Here is an 18814-nt window from a genome sequence, read left to right on the forward strand (position 1 = left end):
AAAGCCAGTGTGCAATTCCTTCTGTCATAGCAACTGTGGAAGCGCACATCCATGGAGGAAAAGAGCCTCCATCAGCTTGAGGCTTTGAGAAAGAACAGTAAGGAATGCTTCCCTTACCCACGACTTGTGTTGACTATGAGGTGCAAGTGAGAAATAAATTTTGATTGTGTTGAGCCACTAGATTTTGGAGCTGTTTGTTATTGCAGCAAACCTTGACCTTTTTGGAATGATACCCCCAATGCAGTCAGAAATGAACGAATACCTCTACTCGTCAATAGTATACTGGAAATTACAACCAACACAATAAGGAAGTAAAGACAAAGAAGAGGTTTAAGACTGGAAAGGAAGAAGCCATACTGCCATTATTTGTGGTAATGTGATTACCCACCTTGAAAACCCAGAGCAACAACTGATGTGTTCACCAGATCAATATTTAAAATCAAGAGACCAATTTGATGGGACTTCCCTGGTGGTCTAGTGTTTTAAGAATCTGACTGCCAATGCATGCAGGTTCAGTCCCTGGTCTGGGAAGATCCCACACGCCAAGGAGCAACTAAGCTCCTGCACCACAACTACTGAACCCTCATGCCTAGAGTCCCTGCTCTGCAATAAGAGAAGCCACTGCAATGAGCAACACCCTCATTGCCATGAAGAGTAGCCCCCTCTTGCTACAACTAAAGAAAGCCCATGCATAGCAATGAAGACCCAGTGCATCCAAAAATAAAGAAAGAAAGAAATAAAAAATTTTAAAGAGGTTTAAAAAATAGTAATTTGAAAATGTAATAGTAACTTTAAAATTTCATTCATCAGAGTAACAAAAACTAGAAAATACTTAGGAATAAGCTAATTAGAATTATATAAGACCTTCTGCAATGCGGGAGACCCAGGTTCAACCCCTGAGTCTGGAAGTTCCCCTGAAGGAGGAAATGGCAACCCACTCCACTATTCTTGCCTGGAGAATCCCATAGACAGAGCATCTTGACCCACTATAGTCCATGAGGTCACAAAGAGTCAGAGTCGACTGAATGATAACACTTGAGGATACACTTGCACTTTCCTGGAGAAAATAATAAAATTGAAAGTCACCAAAAAGGGAAGAGATGTGTTGTGTTGGGAAGATTCCCTGAAGAAGGAAATGGAAACCCATTCCAGTATTCTTGCCTGGAAAATCCCATGGGCAGAGGAGCCTGGTGGGCTACAGTCCATGGGGTCGCAAAAAATCAGACATGACTGAGTGACTAATGCTGGACAGCTGTTGTGTTCAATAATGGGATAACTACCATCATTAAAATGTCAATTCTCCTCAAAGTAATTCAATGCAATCTCAAACAAGATACTAAAAAGACTCTCTGTAGAACTTGATAGGATGCTTCTAAAATCCATATGTTTCTTCATTTCCTTAACAAAAACTTAGGGAGGGCCTACTTCGGGCCTAACCTTGTTCTAAGTACTGAGGATACAGTGGTAAATAAAACAAAACAAAACAAAAAAAGGCTTCCTGGAGCTCTTATTCTAATGCAGAAAAAACAGTAGTAAACACACAGACATAGATACCTAATATCTCATGATGATTTTATGCAGTAGATATAAATGTTACATTAGCCCCCTAAAAAAAAAAAAGACAAATGATGGGAGTTTGGATCCACTTTACCAGATCTAAAGACTTACTATAAAGCTGCAGTTTTAAAAACAGGTGGCTACTGAGACCGTGTGCCACAACCACTGAAGACCCCAAGTCCTAGACGGAGCCTGTGCTCCACAAGAGAAGCTACCGCAGTGAAAAGCCTGTGCTGCAACAAAGAGTAGCCCTCCACCCCTGCTCATTGCAAATAGAGGAAGGGTCCAGCAACAAAGACCGTGTGGCCAAAAACAAATAAATAAATTTGAAAAAAGCAGTTGGCATCAGTGCACATAAAAACTGTGTTGGCTAAAAAGTTCCTTTGGTTTTTAAGCTTAAAAACAAAAAGACACATTTTTCATTTCCACCGAGAATGTTATTGAACAATATATTCACCGTTTTGTTCCACTACTTCCTGCCATTTTCCAGGCAATGTCACAATTTCATCTTCTCAAAACCGATTCTTTTTGAGCAAAGAACTATTCCAGGTGACTTTTAGTTTTCCAGAGAATTGAAATTTTTTCCACTTAAGAGAATTTTGTAAAGACTGAAAAATAATGGAAATCTGAAGGTGCAATGTCTGGTGAATACGGTCGATGAATCAGAACTCCCCAGACAAGCTGTGACAGTTTTTGCCTGGTCATCAAAGAAACAGGGTCCTGTGTTCCCCTGATGGAAGATTACGTATTTTCTGTTAACTAATTCTGGATGCTTTTTGTTCAAGTGCTGCTTTCAGTTGGTCTAATTGGGAGAAATACTTGTTGGAATGAATTATTTGGTTTTCCGGAAGGAACTCATAATAGGGGACTCCCTTCCAATTCCACCATAAACATAACATCACCTTTGGATGAAGACCAGCCTTTGATGTGGTTGGTGGTGGTTCATTTCACTTGACTTTTCTATTCTAAATTATTTTACAGTATCCACTTTTCATCTCCAGTCACAGTTTGTTTTAAAAATGGAAGTTTTTGTTACGTTTAAGTGGAGAATTGCTTGTGGAAATATGGTCAAGAAGGTTTTTTCTGCTTAACTTGTGTGGAACCCAAACTTCCATGCAATTAACAAACCAAGCTGGTGCAGATGGTTTACAAGGCTTGATTTGGATATTTTGAGTGTGTTAGTTAGCTTGCATGGTATAACATTGATCATTCTCAATGAATGTCTAGGTTTGATTGCTATCAACTTCAACTGGTCTACCTGACAGCTGAGCATCATTCAGTGAGACATAATCAGCACAAAACTTTGCAAACCATTTTTGACTCTTATCAGTCACCGTAGCTTCTTCATATGCTGCACAAACTTTTCTTTTTTTCCTTTGCATTTTAATTGCATTTTTACCTTTCTTGTGATAATAAAGCATATGCTGAAATGTTCCTTCTTTTTCCATCTTCACTATTAAAATGGCTACACAAAAATTCACCAATTTTGATAAGTTTTTTTTTAAAAAACACATGCTCATATAACAGCTGTCACAATACAATCCAACAAAATTGTTTTGAATGAAATTAAAGACAAGTATGTACTACAAGAGGCTGCTTATGGAAAAAAATGTTTTTGGTCAACCAATTCTGTAAGAAAAGACTAGAGTCCAGAAAAAAAAAATTGATAAAAGCACTTCATGCATCTGAGGAGAATTTGACTTAGGATAAAGAAGGCATTTTGAACCAGTGGGGTAAGGACAACTCTTCATGAGAGGTGTCAGGACAATTGACTTAAGGAAAAAAAATCGATCCCTTCCTCACAATGTATACAAAAATAAATTCATGTTTAAAATTCTAAATTAAAAAAAAGAGAACAACCTCACAATTTTATAAGAATTAAAGAATATCAGCAAAATCTTCAGGTAGAAAATACCTTTAAATATTCTTGGTGGAGAGGGATATATAAATTAATGCATTTTGGAGGGTGATTTATCAGAACTATTTAAGTGGAAATACAATTAACCTAAATTATCTATAACCTATCAATTCTACTTCCAGATATTTAAGGAAAAAAAAACACCAGCCCAGATTCATAAGGATATATGTGGATATTCATTGCAGCATTGCCTGCAATATTAAAAAAATTGGGAAAAATTCCAAATTTCATGTATTGTGGAATATCAGTGTAGACTAGAATTAATAAAATGAGGTATATTTATATACTGATTTGTTATTATTCGGCATTTTAAAAGAATGAACTAGGACTAAATCTGTATGTACAAACATGCAAGATCTCAAAAATGTCTTGTTGAGTAAAAACAGTTAGTTCCTAAAAGCTACCTACAATTTGATGCCATTTATATTTATATTTTTAAAGTACACACCAAGACAATACTAAATGCTATCCATATTTTGCAGACTGTTAGGATTCTCCAGAGAAACAGAATCAATAGGGTGGATAGATGGTAGGTAGATAGATACTCTTACTGTAAGACATTGACTCGTGCAATTATGGAGGCAATTATCCCATGATCTGCTGCCCTGTCTGCATGCTGTAGACCTAGAAAAGCCTGGCACAGTTCCAGTCTGAGTCTGAAGACCTGAGAACCAGGCGCAATGATGGTCTAAGTCTCAGATCAGTGTCCCAGCTCAGTCAGGCAGAGAGAGTAAATTCTCCCCCTTCCACTTTATTGTTCTATTCAGGCCCTCAGTGGATTGAATGATGCTCATCCGCTTTGAGGGCTTCCCAGGTGCTCAGGGGTAAAGAACCCACATACCAATGCTGGAGATGCAGGAGACGGAAGACATGAATTCAATCCCTGGATCAGGAAGATCCCTTGGAAGAGGCAATGGCAACCCACTCCAGTATTCTTGCCTGGAGAATCCCCTGGACAGAGGAGCCTGGTGGCCTACAGTCCACAGGGTTGCAAAGAGTTGGATACAAATGAGCGACTGAGCGTGCACACATGCATCCATGTTGGGAAAGGCCATCTGCTTTACATAGTCTACCAATTCAAATGCGAATCTCATCCGGAAACCCTCTCACAGACAGATCCAGACATAGTGTTTAACCAAATATCTGGGTACTCCATGACCCAGTCAAGTTGACACATAAAATTAACTATCATCGACAGCAATAGCTAACATCTATCCAGCACTTACTACAAGCTTGGCACTATCCCAATTATTTAACAAGGAACACCTTATGTGAATCCTAATCCTACACTATTAGTTACTATTATTAATCCTTACTTTACAGATGATAGAACTGAGGTTAAGTAACTTGCTTAATCTTACCCACTTAGGAAGGAGGAGCACTGGGAATCAAATCTAAGCAGTTTGGCTCCAGAACCAAGCTGGAACCTTATGCTGATCATATTAAGCTTCTAACAGTGGAGCTATCCAGGGAGTGGGGGAGGCAGGGACCGAGACTTGGGAGAGGAGATGGTCAGTGGGCAAATAAAGCTCTACAATACTGTAATGTTCTATGTTTTTAAAGGGCAAAGTAAACTGGTATATTATTTGTGATAATAAATTAATTTTAAATATAGGTATTTAAAATGATATTAACTGTTATATTGGGTGGGCCAAAAAATTTTCTCTTACCAACGCAATACATGAAATTAAAGAATTACTTTTTGGAACATGGTGATTCACAGGACTTCCTTGGTGCCTTCCAATGTATGGGGATGTAGGTTCAATTTCTGATCAGGGAACTAACATCCTACATGCCACAGGGCAACTGAGCCTGTGCACTGCAGCTAGAGAGAAGCCTGTGTGCTGCAACAAAGACCCAATGCAGCCAAATAAATAATCAAATATTTCTAAAAGAAGAATATAGTGGTTAATGCTAGTAGGCGGTGCTCCATAAGCCTCTAATGGTGGGCTTGACCCGGTTTGATGGGGAGTGGTGTTTGGGAAACTTTGCCGAGGAAGTGTCTTTGAGCTGAGCGGTGGATGATGTGTGTGTGTTAGTCAGCAAGGGAGTAGGGTGTGGGCAGGGGGAGGGGAAGCGGGGCGTAGATTTCCTGGCAGAGGAAACAGCATGAGCAAGAGCCCTGAGGCCGTCACCACACACCCCCGGAACAAAGACAAGTGTGTTGGGCTCTAGAGAAAGAGGGAACATGGCTTGAAGTAAGGCTGCAGAGGTGGGCAGGCATCCAATCTCATGGAGGCTGGTAGGCTGAGGAAAGGCCTGGGAATTTAATTCTCAGAATAGTGTGTGCTGTTGGGTAAGGTGAAAACTGGATGCTGATGGCACCACCGAAATCCCTGGAGTCATTTTTGCAGGGCTGTGTCTCGGTAGTGGGTAGAAACGCCAAGAAAGAGGCTGAAGATGTAGTGGTGTTGAGATTATTAAGTCACGTCTGAGTCTTGCGACCCTATGGACCAATGAGTCTTGCGACCCTGTGGACCAACCAGGCTCCTCAATCCATGGGACTGTCCAGACAAGAATACTGGAGTGGGTTGACCTCGACAACTCTCAAAACATGTGGATCTGAAGGATGAGGCTGGGATAGAGAGGCACCTGGAGGGTGAACAAGCCATTGAAAGCTGAGGTTAACTTGGGCTGGCTGTCATTATCTTTATGATGAGAAAGATTTACACCCAAAGACACGTCCACAAGAATGTTCACCATAGCACGGTTTATTACAACAACAAAAAGAACTTAAATATCCAACAAAAGTTCAATTAACCGAATAATGGAGTATCTAAGTGATGCAAAGCAAACAACAGTATACTCAGACTCTTGTTTCCGACAGTGAGTGGTCACATCTTCCTCTAAAGCAATTCAGTGCTTAAAAAATCATTTTGTAGAAGAATGTCTATTGTTGTGGGGGAACATATAAAGTTCTATAGCATATTAAGTTTAAGAAGCCAGTTATAACATAATGAGTATATTATGATCTCATTTTGGTATCGGGACGTCTCCTCCATCTCTACCTTTCTCCCCATCTTCATGCTTGGTGGGTTGAGAGGAGGGGGTCTTTTGACATAATGCACCATGGCAAAAATTATGCCAAGGGAAGTGATCCACTTTATCAAACGAGAGATCTATTTGTCTTGTGGATGCTCCATGTAGGTTCAGAATGGAGCTGGGATGTTGTGGGGAGGGCAGAGGGGTAAGAAGGAAGGTCCTTCTGGCCCCAGCTTAGGCCAACTTTATACCAAAGCTGGAAAAAAAAAAAAAGGTATTGTTCATTCTCTAGACTTTGGAGGAATATGTGATAGGTTATAAGAAAGATTTAGAGGTGGGGGGTAGTTTTAAAGGAAACTGTGACTACTCACTACCTGAAACAAAAGTCTTTGAGTCCACTGCTTGCTGTGGACAGCAACGGAGAGCTGTTCTTGCAAGGCAGTCTCTGAGCAAGGCAGAGGGGTCATCTCACACAGACTTTGGGGAAGGGAGGCGTGCGGCACTGGGTCAGCTTTCAGAGAATTTAGGGCTGGTTGACCCTCTAGAAGCACGGTCAACGGAGTAGGCTGCTGATACCTGGTTGTTCTCAGAAGGGTGGGTTATTACTGGTTCAGCACGAGATTCCAGGTTACTGAAGCAAGTGCTCACAGAAGTGAGGTTTATCCCTGGTGTTAAGAGTTCAGTTCAGTTCAGTCGCTCAGCTGTGTCCGACTCTTTGCGACCCCATGGACTGCAGCATACCAGGCCTCCCTGTCCATCACCAACTCCCAGAGCTTGCTCAAACTCAGGTCCATCGAGTCAGTAATGCCATCGGTGTTGAGTCACTTGCTACCTAACAGTTTGTGTGTATGTGTGTGTGTGGCTTTGCTGCCGTGGCTTGTGAGACCTTAGTCCCCTGACCAGGGATCAAACCCAGGTCCCTGGCAGTGAGAGCATTGAGCCTTAACCACTGGACTGCCAGGGATTCCCAGCAATTCATCTCTTCCTAAGAGGATGGGAAATGTTATTTCCTTAGGGAAGAAGGACTGAGATGGCAGGACAATCTACACGTACATGAAGATGAATGGTCTCAGTGAAATAGCCCAGGTGGGGCCTTTGTGCTGGAGCTAATCCCGATTAGCCAGGACTAGTTTCTAAAGAAGGATCCCAGAGACACCCAGGGTTTCCTGGATTTGGACTCAGGACATGGTCGTGAGGGAAGAGTCCTACCCGCTCCTTACCTCCCCCAGTCTGGTGAGAGGGTGTATTTCACGTTGATGGTGGGGGTGGTGGGGAATAGCCCCTGGGCACCCCCCACCCTCAGGTTCTGACTGGGCCCTCCTCCCTCCTGAGTGATGCCCTCCACGACCCCACAGGGCCGGCCCCCCAGTCCGCAAGCAGATCAGAGCCTGCGAGGCCTCGGCCTCTGCCTTACCCTGCATGGCAGCCGCAGCCAGCTGTCGGGCCCCCCTGACCCTCCAGAGACTCTGGGGCTGGAATTCCCTGGGCAGATTTCTCACCCTCTCAGTACTTCCTTCCAGCTTGTCTGGCAAATGAGAAGACTTCACAGGCTTCAGAAAGAGGGCTGTGGCAGAGACAGCTTTGAGAGGGATCAAGAGCTCAAGGAGGGGAGGATATCACCGTTACAGTCTAAACCTCAGGCCCCGCTGGGGGCGTCAGACGATCACATGTCTGTAAACAACCAGCGCTGCTGGCCTGCGTTTCCGAGTGGCCCACATGGTGACTCACGGGGGTCCCCGGCTGACGGCTGGGTGGGTGGGACAGGGGCCTTAGAGGGGAGAGAAGGGGGAGACTTCGAGGGTCGGGAGTGGGGTGGGGGTGGGGGGGGTCTCTCCTATTCTGAGCCCAGTGAGAACAGGGGGCTGGACCTTCTGCCTGTCATCCAGGTGACACTCTCTCGAGTGAGAGAAATGGAGGTGGTGGAGGCGGGGGCGCCCAGCTCTGTGGGGAAGCCCTCACCCTCCTCCCTGCCTGGTGGTTTCTATGGTAACAAAGTTACCTCAGGAACTAGAAACACACCATCTTGTTTGCCTGGAGCACCATGGCCTGTGAGGTGGGGCCCACAGACAGCTAGCAGGGACCAGGTTCTCATCTGCCTCAGTCACAGCAAATGTTGGGTGGGCGGTGAGGGGCCGGGAGGGGAGCTCCAGGCTCCCCTCAGGAAAGGGGAGGTTCAGCTTTCTCTAGAAAAAACAGCTGCTGGGCTCCGGTGCTGACAGAATCATCTTTCCACACCACGGCCCTGTCCTGTCACCGCCCTGTCTGGAGCCTTGGTTTCCCATCAGAGTGTGCGGAGGGGCCTGTTCTGTGGGCCCACCTCATAGATGTCTGGCCTGTTTCTCAGATTTGGAGCAGACACCGTTTGCTTCCCCGCCTCCTCTCCTCTGTTCTCCATCCTGAGACGAGATGATATGGTGAGGGGTAGAGAGCACAGGTTCTGGATTCGGATCTGGATTCAAATCCATTACAGTCGCTGGTCAGTCATGAAATTCTGGCTCACTTAACTTCCATAGCTTTGGACACACCTGGTCCTCAGCTTTTGGGCTTCCCTGGTGGCTCAGAGGGTAAAGAATCTGTTTGCAATGCAGGACATCCAGTTTGATCCTTGGGTCTCAGCTTCTTCATTTGCAAGATAAGGAGACAGAAATGGATTATTTCTAAGTTTTCTTTCAACTTTGAATGTCAAGATCATGCCACACTCATGCTTAAAGCATTTCAGTGCCTCCCACTGCTTTGCAAAGTCCTAATTCCCTAGGATGGAGTCTGGGGTCCAGCCCACCTTTCCCTTCCTGCCTTTTCCATCTGCTGGTACCTTAGGCATCACATCAGCTACACTGAACCACTTGAAAACCCCTGGCTTTTCTACCCTGGATCTTTGTTAATGGGTTTTCTCCAACCTGTTAATGGGTTCCCCAGCCATCTCCTCACACTCAGTCTGGCCTATTCCTCAATGTCACTGCCTTTGCGAAGCTGACCCTGATTTTCCCCATGTGTAAATTGGTTCAGACTTCTTTAATAGCAATCCATCTGCATTTGCTGAATCTACATGAACTTTTCCCCTTCTATTGTGATCATCTGTGCATATCTAATTCCTTTGACTCTCTTTTTAGGGTCAGGGAAAATGTCTTAGCTATCTCTGTATGTGTGTGTATGCATGCGCTAAGTCGCTTCAGTTGTGTCCGACTCTTTGTAAATCAATGCACTGTAGCCTGCCAGGCTCCTCTGTCCATGGATTTTCCAGGCAAGAATACTGGAGTGGGTTGCCACGCCTTCCTCCAAGTGACCTTCCCAATCCAGGGATCAAACCTGCGTCTCTTACGTCTCCTGCATTGGTGGGGAGTTCTTTACCACTAGTGCCACCTGGGAAGCCCTGGCCCTAGATATCTATATCTATAGATATCTAGATATAGATATAGATATATATATAGGGCCAGGGCTTCTATATTTTTCTATTATATATATATATATATATATATAGAAGCCCTGGCCCTATATATATATATCTATATATATAGAAATATGTAGCCCTATGTATCTATATAGATATCTGTATATATAAGAAGTCCTATATATATCTCTGTACAACCCAGCTAATCCAGGTTTTTCACTGGGCTCTGCTTTGCCCTAAGACATTAGGGCTGGACATTCCTGGTGGTCCAGTGTTTAAGAATCTGCCTGCCAATGCAGGGGACATAGGTTAGGTCCCTGGTCCAGGAAGATTCCACATGTGGAAGGGCAACCAAGCCTGTGCGCTGCAACTACCGAAGCTCATATGCATACAGCCTGTGTTCTGCAACAATAGAAGCCACTGCAGTGAGAGCCCTGCCCACTGCAACTAGGGAGTAGCCCCTGCTCACTGCAACTAGGGAGTAGCCCCTGCTCACTGCAACTAGGGAGTAGCCCCTGCTCACTGTAACTAGGGAGTAGCCCCTGCCCACTACAACTAGGGAGTAGCCCCTGCTCACTGTAACTAGGGAGTAGCCCCTGCCCACTACAACTAGGGAGTAGCCCCTGCTCACTGTAACTAGGGAGTAGCCCCTGCCCACTACAACTAGGGAGTAGCCCCTGCTCACTGTAACTAGGGAGTAGCCCCTGCCCACTACAACTAGGGAGTAGCCCCTGCTCACTGTAACTAGGGAGTAGCCCCTGCCCACTACAACTAGGGAGTAGCCCCTGCTCACTGTAACTAGGGAGTAGCCCCTGCCCACTACAACTAGGGAGTAGCCCCTGCTCACTGTAACTAGGGAGTAGCCCCTGCCCACTACAACTAGGGAGTAGCCCCTGCTCACTGTAACTAGGGAGTAGCCCCTGCTCACTACAACTAGGGAGTAGCCCCTGCTCACTGTAACTAGGGAGTAGCCCCCGCTCACTACAACTAGAAGAAGCAATGAAGACCCAGTGCAGCCAAACATAAATAAGTAAATAAATAAATTTTAAGGAAAAGAACACTAGCATCTTTGGGAATTCCTTGGCAGGACAGTGGTCAGGACTCTGTGCTTCCACTGCCAGGGGCTCAGTTTCAATTCCTGGTGGGGGAACTGTGATGCCACAAGCCACAGAGCTAAGAAACCAAAGCAAAACAAAAAATTAGGGCCTTCAACATTAGCAAAGTAGTGTTGCAGCATTTCCCAAGTCACTTCCTTCATACCCCATACTTATTATCATAAGCTCCAAACAGAACACCAAGCTCCTTCTCTAGCTCTGACCCTGATGTCTTTTATTTCCCTCTCCCATCGTGTCTTCTCTCTCTTGGTTCTCAGGTAGACAACTTAGCCTTTCTAACTAAGACCTCTCTCTTTATCCTTCTTTCTTCCAGAATGGGGTTTTCTTGAGTAAGTGGGAAACTGGAAAGGCTGTGAGGAGATACCCCACATCCAAGGGCAAAGGAGAAGCCCCAGCAAGATGAACAGTCAGCTCACCTTGGGAAATAATACAGTATCCATCTTTTCTGGCTTCGTTATGTTGATTTTATAGCCATATATAACAAGAGATTATGTCTTCTTGCCAATGGGAAGAGGAAAACAACAGTGAAGAAGAAGAAAAATTTTGAATAAACACGTCATGAAAGAAGATATAAAATCTGAGGCTCTGGAAGATGGCCAGTGCATGACAGGAGTGAGCCTCAACCCCTGAATGACACCATGGAGCAGAGCTGTCTCTCCCAATTTCCTCACCTTGGGTGAGACGGAAATGAAGAGGCGTTTCTAAAGTTGGTTATTTCCCTTTCCCCCCATCAAAGTACAATTTAAGGAGACATTCCACGTTCAAGGGCAGAGAAGCCCCAGCAAGATAGTAGGTGCTGGAGTGACAGCTGTGTGGTGCTGGAGTGACTTTGAGGAGATACCCCATGTTCAAGGGCAAAGGAGAAGCCCCAGCAAGACGGTGGGAGGGGTGAAATCACATTTAGAATCAAACCCCGTACCTGCCACAGATGCTCAGAGGGCTCAAACATACCTTGCGCACACCAGGATCCAGAGACCCCACAGAGACTGAGACAGAACTGTGTCTGAGTGTCTCCTGAGGAGGTACGGGGCAGCAGTGGACTGCTGCGGGGGCAGGGGCTCTGGGTGCAATAGACTTGGGTATGGCATATGCCCTCTTGGAGGAGGTCGCCATTAACCACCATAGACCACCAGCACTTACACAGGACTGGGAAACAGACTCTGTGAGGACACAAGCAGAACCTTGTGCACACCAGGACCCAGGGGAAAGGAACCGTGACCCCACAAGAGACTAATCCAGACTTGCCTGTGAGTGTTCAGGAGGCTCTGGCAGAAGCATGGGCTGATGATGGCCTGCTGCAGGGTTGGGGGCACTGAGTGTAGCAGTGCATGCATGGGACCTTTTGAAGGAGGTCGCCATTATCTTCATTAGTTCAGTTCAGTTCAGTTCAGTCGCTCAGTCGTGTCCAACTCTTTGCAACCGCATGAATCGCAGCACGCCAGGCCTCCCTGTCCATCACCAACTCCCGGAGTTCACTCAAACTCACATCCATCAAGTCAGTGATGCCATCCAGCCATCTCATTCTCTGTCATCCCCTTCTCCTTCTGCCCTCAATCCCTCCCAACATCAGAGTCTTTTCCAATGAGTCAACTCTTCACATGAGGTGGCCAAAGTACTGGAGTTTCAGCTTTAGCATCATTCCCTCCAAAGAAATCCCAGGGCTGATCGCCTTCAGAATGGACTGGTTGGATCTCCTTGAAGTCCAAGGGACTCTCAAGAGTCTTCTCCAACACCACAGTTCAAAAGCATCAATTCTTTAATCAAACCATAGTTTGGCCTCCCTCAAATAACAGGAAAGGAACACAGCCCAGCCCTTTGACAGAAAATTGGATTAAAGATTTACTGACCATGGCCCCGCCCATCAGAACAAGACCCAGTTTCCCCCTCCGTCAGTCTCTCCCATCAGGAAGCTTCCATAAGCCTCTTATCCTTCTCCTTCAGAGGACAGAAAGACTGAAAACCACAATCACAGGAAACTGACCAATTTGATCACATGGACCACAGCCTTGTCTAACTCAATGAAACTATAAGCCATGCCATGTAGGGCCACCCAAGACAGACGGGTCATGGTGGAGAGTTCTGACAAAATGTGCTCCACTGGAGAAGGGAATGGCAAACCACTTCAGTATTCTTGCCTTGAGAACCCCATGAATGGTATGAAAAGGCAAAAAGATAGGACACTGAAAGATGAACTCCCCAGGTCAGTAGGTGCCCAAATTGCTACTGGAGATCAGTGGAGAACTAACTCCCAAAAGAATGAAGAGATGGAGCCAAAGCAAAAACACCCAGTTGCGGATGTGACTGGTGATGGAAGTAAAGTCTGATGCTGTAAAGAGCAGTATTGCATGGGAACCTGGAATGTTAGGTCCACGAATCAAGGCAAATTGGAAGTGGTCAAACAGGAGACGGCAAGAGTGAACATCAACATCTTAGGAATCAGTGAACTAAAATGGACTGGAATGGGTGAATTTAACTCAGATGACCATTATATCTACTACTGTGGGCAAGAATCCCTTAGAAGAGATGGAGTAGCCATTTCTCCAAAAGAGTCAACAAAAGAGTCCAAAATGCAGTACTTGGATGCAATCTCAAAAACAACAGAATGATCTCTCTTCATTTCCAAGGCAAACCATTCAATATCACAGTAATCCAAGTCTATGCCCTGACCAATAATGCTGAAGAAGCTGAAGTTTAACAGTTCTATGAAGACCTACAAGACTTTCTAGAACTAACACCCCAAAAAGATGTCCTTTTCATTATAGGGGACTGGGATGCAAAAGTAGGAAGTCAAGAAATACTTGGAGTAATGGGCAAATTTGGCCTTGGAGTACAGAATGAAGCAGGGCAAAGACTAATAGAGTTTTACCAAGAGAATGCACTGGTCGTGGCAAACACCCTCTTCCAGTAACACAAGAGAAGACTCTACACATGGACATCACCAGATGGTCAATACTGAAATCAGATTGATTATATTCTTTGCAGCCAAAGGTAGAGAAGCCCTATACAGTCAGCAAAAACAAGACTGGGAGCTGACTGTGGCTCAGATCACGAACTCCTTATTGCCAAATTCAGACTTAAATTGAAGAAAGTAGGGAAAACCACTAGACCATTCAGGTATGACCTAAATCAAATCCCTTGTGGCTATACAATGGAAGTGAGAAATAGATTCAAGGGATTAGATCTGACAGACAGAGCGCCTGGAGTAACTATGGACAGAGGTTCGTGACATTGTATAGGAGACAGGGATCAAGACCATCCCCAAGAAAATGAAATGCAAAATGGCTGTCTGAGGAGGCCTTACAAATAGCTATGAAAAGAAGAGAAGCGAAAAGCAAAGGAGAAAAGGAAAGATATACCCATCTGAATGCAAGTTCCAAAGAATAGCAAGGAGAGATAAGAAAGTCTTCCTCAGTGATCAATGCAAAGAAATAGAGGAAAACAAAAGAATGGGAAAGAGTAGTGATTTCTTCAAGAAAATTAGAGATATCAAGGGAAATTTTCATGCAAAAATGGGCTCAATAAAGGACAGAAATGGTACGGACCTAACAGAAGCAGAAGATATTAAGAAGAGGTGGCAAGAATACACAGAAGAACTATACAAAAAAGATCTTCACAACCCAGATAATCACAATGGTGTCATCACTGACCTAGAGCCAGACATCCTGGAATGCAAAGTCAAGTGGGCTTTAGGAAGCATCACTGTGAACAAAGCTAGTGGAGGTGATGGAATTCCAGTTGAGCTATTTCAAATCCTAAAAGATGATGCTGTGAAAGTGCTGCACTCAATATGCTAGCAAATTTGGAAAAGTCTGCAGTGGCCACAGGACTGGAAAAGGTCAGTTTTCATTCCAATCCCAAAGAAAGACATTGCCAAAAAATGCTCAAACTACCGCACAATTGCACTCATCTAACACACTAGCAAAGTACTGCTCAGAATTCTCCAAGTCAGGCTTCAACAATACGTGAACTGTGAACTTCCAGATGTTTAAGCTGGATTTAGAAAAGCCAGAGGAACCAGAGATCAAATTGTCAACATCTGTTGGATCATCGAAAAAGCAAGAGAATACCAGAAAAACATCTACTTCTTCTTTATTGACTATGCCAAAGCCTTTGACTGTGTGGATCACAACAAACTGTGGAAATTTCTTCAAGAGACTGGAATACCAGACCACCTGACCTGCCACCTGAGAAATCTGTACGCAGGTCAAGAAGCAACAGTTAGAACTGGACGTGGAACAACAGGCTGGTTCCAAATTGGGAAAGGAGTACTTCAAGGCTGTATATTGTCACCCTACATATTTAACCTATATGCAGAGTACATCATGAGAAGTGCTGGATGAAGCACATGCTGAAATCAAGATTGCCATGAGAAATATCAGTCACCTCAGATATGCAGAGGACACCACCCTTATGGCAGAAAGCAAAGAGGAACTAAAGAGCCTCTTGATGAAAGTGAAAGAGGAGAGTGAAAAAGCTTAAAAGTCAACATTCAGAAAACTAAGATCATGGCATCTGGTCCCATCACTTCATGGCTAATAGATGGGGAACAGTGGAAACAGTGAGAGACTTTATCTTCTTGGGCTCCAAATCACTGCAGATGGTGACTGCAGCCATGAAATTAAAAGACGCTTGCTCCTTGGAAGAAAAACTATGACCAACCTAGTCAGTTAGTCAGTTAGTTCAGTTGCTCAGTCATGTCTGACTCTTTGCAACTCCATGGACTGCAGCACGCCAGGCCTCCCTGTCCATCCTAGGCAGCTTATGAAAAAGCAGAGACATTACTTGGCCAGCAAAGGTCCATCTAGTCAAAGCTATGGTTTTTCCAGTAGTCATGTATGGATGTGAGGGTTGGACTATAAAGAAAGCTGAGCACCAAAGAATTGATGCTTTTGAACTGTGGTGTTGGAGAGGACTCTTGAGAGTTCCTTGGACTGCAAGGAGATCCAACAAGCCCATCCTAAAGGAAATCAGTCCTGAATATTCATTGGAAGGACTGATGCTGAAGCTGAAACTCCAATACTTTGGCCACTTGAGCTGACTCATTTGAAAAGAGCCTGATGCTGGGAAATATTGAAGGCAGGAGGAGAAGGGGACAACAGAGAATGAGATGGTTGAATGGCATCATGGACTCAATGGACATGAGTTTGAGTAAACTCCAGGAGCTGGTGATGGAAAGGGAGGCCTGGCATTCTGCTGTCCATGGGGTCGCAAAGAGTCGGACACGACTGAGCGACTGAACTGAACTGGAAAGACTTTCATGTGCTAATATATTTTGCCCCTTTACACATGTATCCATTACAAAATGCCTGGTCCTAGTAGACTCAAAAAATGTTCAGGAATGAATGATTGATCAGGGTAACCACCTCACACGCATAATTAAGATCGAACTCTCTTCTGGCCTTCTCAGTGGTATTTGTACCTCTGGTCTCATGCCCGTAGGGTCCATTCTCTACACGGAAGGCAGAGTGAGCTCTAAAAAAAATGTGCGGATTATCACTTTGTTTCCTTGCTTGAACCCCTGCAATGGTTTCCATCCACATTATAACAAAATTCAAACTCCTTACCCTGCAAAGCCCTTCACGATCTGCCTACCTCTAACATCACATCTCACGGCCCTTCCTCCCTTGCCCTTCAGGCTCCAGACACATTGGGATTCCTTCCAGGCTTTAGCATCAGCTGTATTTTATGTTTGAAGGACTCTTGTCCTGCTTTGGAGTAATCGTCACATGACCATAACTTCACCATAAAGGTCACCTCCACGAGAGGCCTTCTGTGACCTCCTGGTCTAGAATACTTTCCCAAAACACTGTCTCATGACATTTCTGTATTTCCATGAAGCCTCCACTGCTGCATGACAACTGCCTCCAAACACTCTGTTATTATTTTATTTCATAATTCAACAATGAGGAAATCAATTAGGGTACAGCGGGTACAGCTTCTCCTCTCTATTTTTGATTTTTTTAGTGGGAAACAATTTCATTATTTATTTGTTTGGATGTGCTGGGTCTTTGTTGCAGTGCACAGGCTTCTCCTGCTGTGGAGCAGGGACTCTGGAGCGTGCCAGCTCAGCAGTTGCAGCTCACGGACTAAGTTGCCCTGCGGCATGTAGGATTCCAGTTCCTCAAGCAGGAATCAAAGCCACTTCCCCGGAATTGAAAGGCGGACTCCCAGCCACTGAACCACCAGGGAAGTCCCAATCTGTCTGTTCTCTAGGGGGTCTGAGGCTTCATTCGAGATGACTGTACTGCCCGGGAGTTGGAACAATTGGAGGCTGATTGATCCCCCCCTGCCTCCTCCCTACACGTCTATATTACTGGCTTGGGCTTCCTTCCAACATGGTGACCTCATCATAGTTGGACTTCTCACATGGCAGCTCAGGGTTCCAAGAGACCAAGGCAGGAGCTGCCAGTCCTCTTTAAAGGACTTGGAACCATTATAGAGTCCTTTCTGCCTTATGCTATTGGTCAAAGCAGACCCAAGTCTACTCAGATTCAAACGAAGGGCCATCTCTAATGTGCCAGACCCATACTCTGGCAATAAGACTGTTTTCTCATTAATTTCTCTGTTTACATGTATCAATTGCTTATTAAGCAAGCCGCAGGAATACAAACAAACCAGTTTCTTTCTCTCATCGTTGCTTCTGGATGAACTATGTTGTTTCTCCTTTTCCTGTGTCTTAATAGCATCTTGGGCAGATCTTCTAATGTTCCTGTCACTTTAATTTATTAAAGGCCTGGCCTCGTTTAAGCTGGTCCATCTACTTGAAGGCTAACTCCTTTCACTCCTGGGCAGGGCCTGGATTGAACTCGAGCGAGCAGGAAGAGCCATGGTCTGCTCTTAGACCCCTCACCACTTTCCTGGCCAAAGTCCTTTTCTCTTTTTCACAGGGTCAGGAAGGAGAAATTAGGGGAAAAGTTCCTCTTAGCAGAGGCCATTTCTTCTCTAGCTGTGAACGTACCTGGTATGGTAGGCATCGAGATGCCAACTGTCCTGTAGGTGCACCGCGGGGTTGCCCCACTACTCTGTTCCCTATTATGCTCCTTTTCCAGGTCTATACCTGACACCCCATCTCAGTGATTGCCCCAACTCTACGCCCACAGCCTATAGCCTATGGGGTCTCTCTACCTGCAGGTGTCCCTCTTGGGAGACCATAGGCAAGGGAGCTCACAGCCATTCACCTTCCCCACATCCCCCAACCTGTGGGAAATGACTGCTGGAGGTCCCTAAGTGTCCCCTCTCCCTCTCCCTTGTCACTATTCAGTTCTCCATCCCTCCAACCTCCAGCCAGATAGCACACAGGCTAGTCTGAATGGCAAATCCAGCTCCAGGGAGAGGAGGGTAGACACCAGCAGCCCAGGTGTCCAATGACTACCCCTCCCTCTCTCTCCTCCCCCACCACCCCGTACCCTCCTCCATCCCGCTGCTTATGGAGGCTGAAGAAGGGCATACTGAGTGATGTTTGAGCCTGGCAGGACTACTTCAGCCATCTCCTATTAATCATAAATCCTGTAGACAGACGTGTCCAACCCCAAATTGCTGCTTCTTTGTTTTAAAAAGTGTGGGGGTGCTCAAGACCCCTTTCTCCTAAGTGCTGGGTCCAGTCTCCAATGTGAAAACCAATAAAGTCCACCCCACATCCTGAATCCATGATTACAGTCCATCTCTCCACTCAAATACGAGATCCATGAGAGCAGGTCCTGGATGCTTTATTCCCCACTGGGTCCCTGGTGCCTAGGTACACAGGTGGGGCTCCACAAAGAGATAAAGAGCAAAAGACAAGGGCCTGCTACGTCCTGAATGACCTGAAAGGATGGCCAGCGTGGTCAGATGCACCAGTCAGCTCCCTTCCTACTG

The sequence above is a fragment of the Bos javanicus genome, chromosome 10 (genome assembly GCF_032452875.1).
Source record: "Bos javanicus breed banteng chromosome 10, ARS-OSU_banteng_1.0, whole genome shotgun sequence".
Taxonomy (NCBI): domain Eukaryota; kingdom Metazoa; phylum Chordata; class Mammalia; order Artiodactyla; family Bovidae; genus Bos; species Bos javanicus.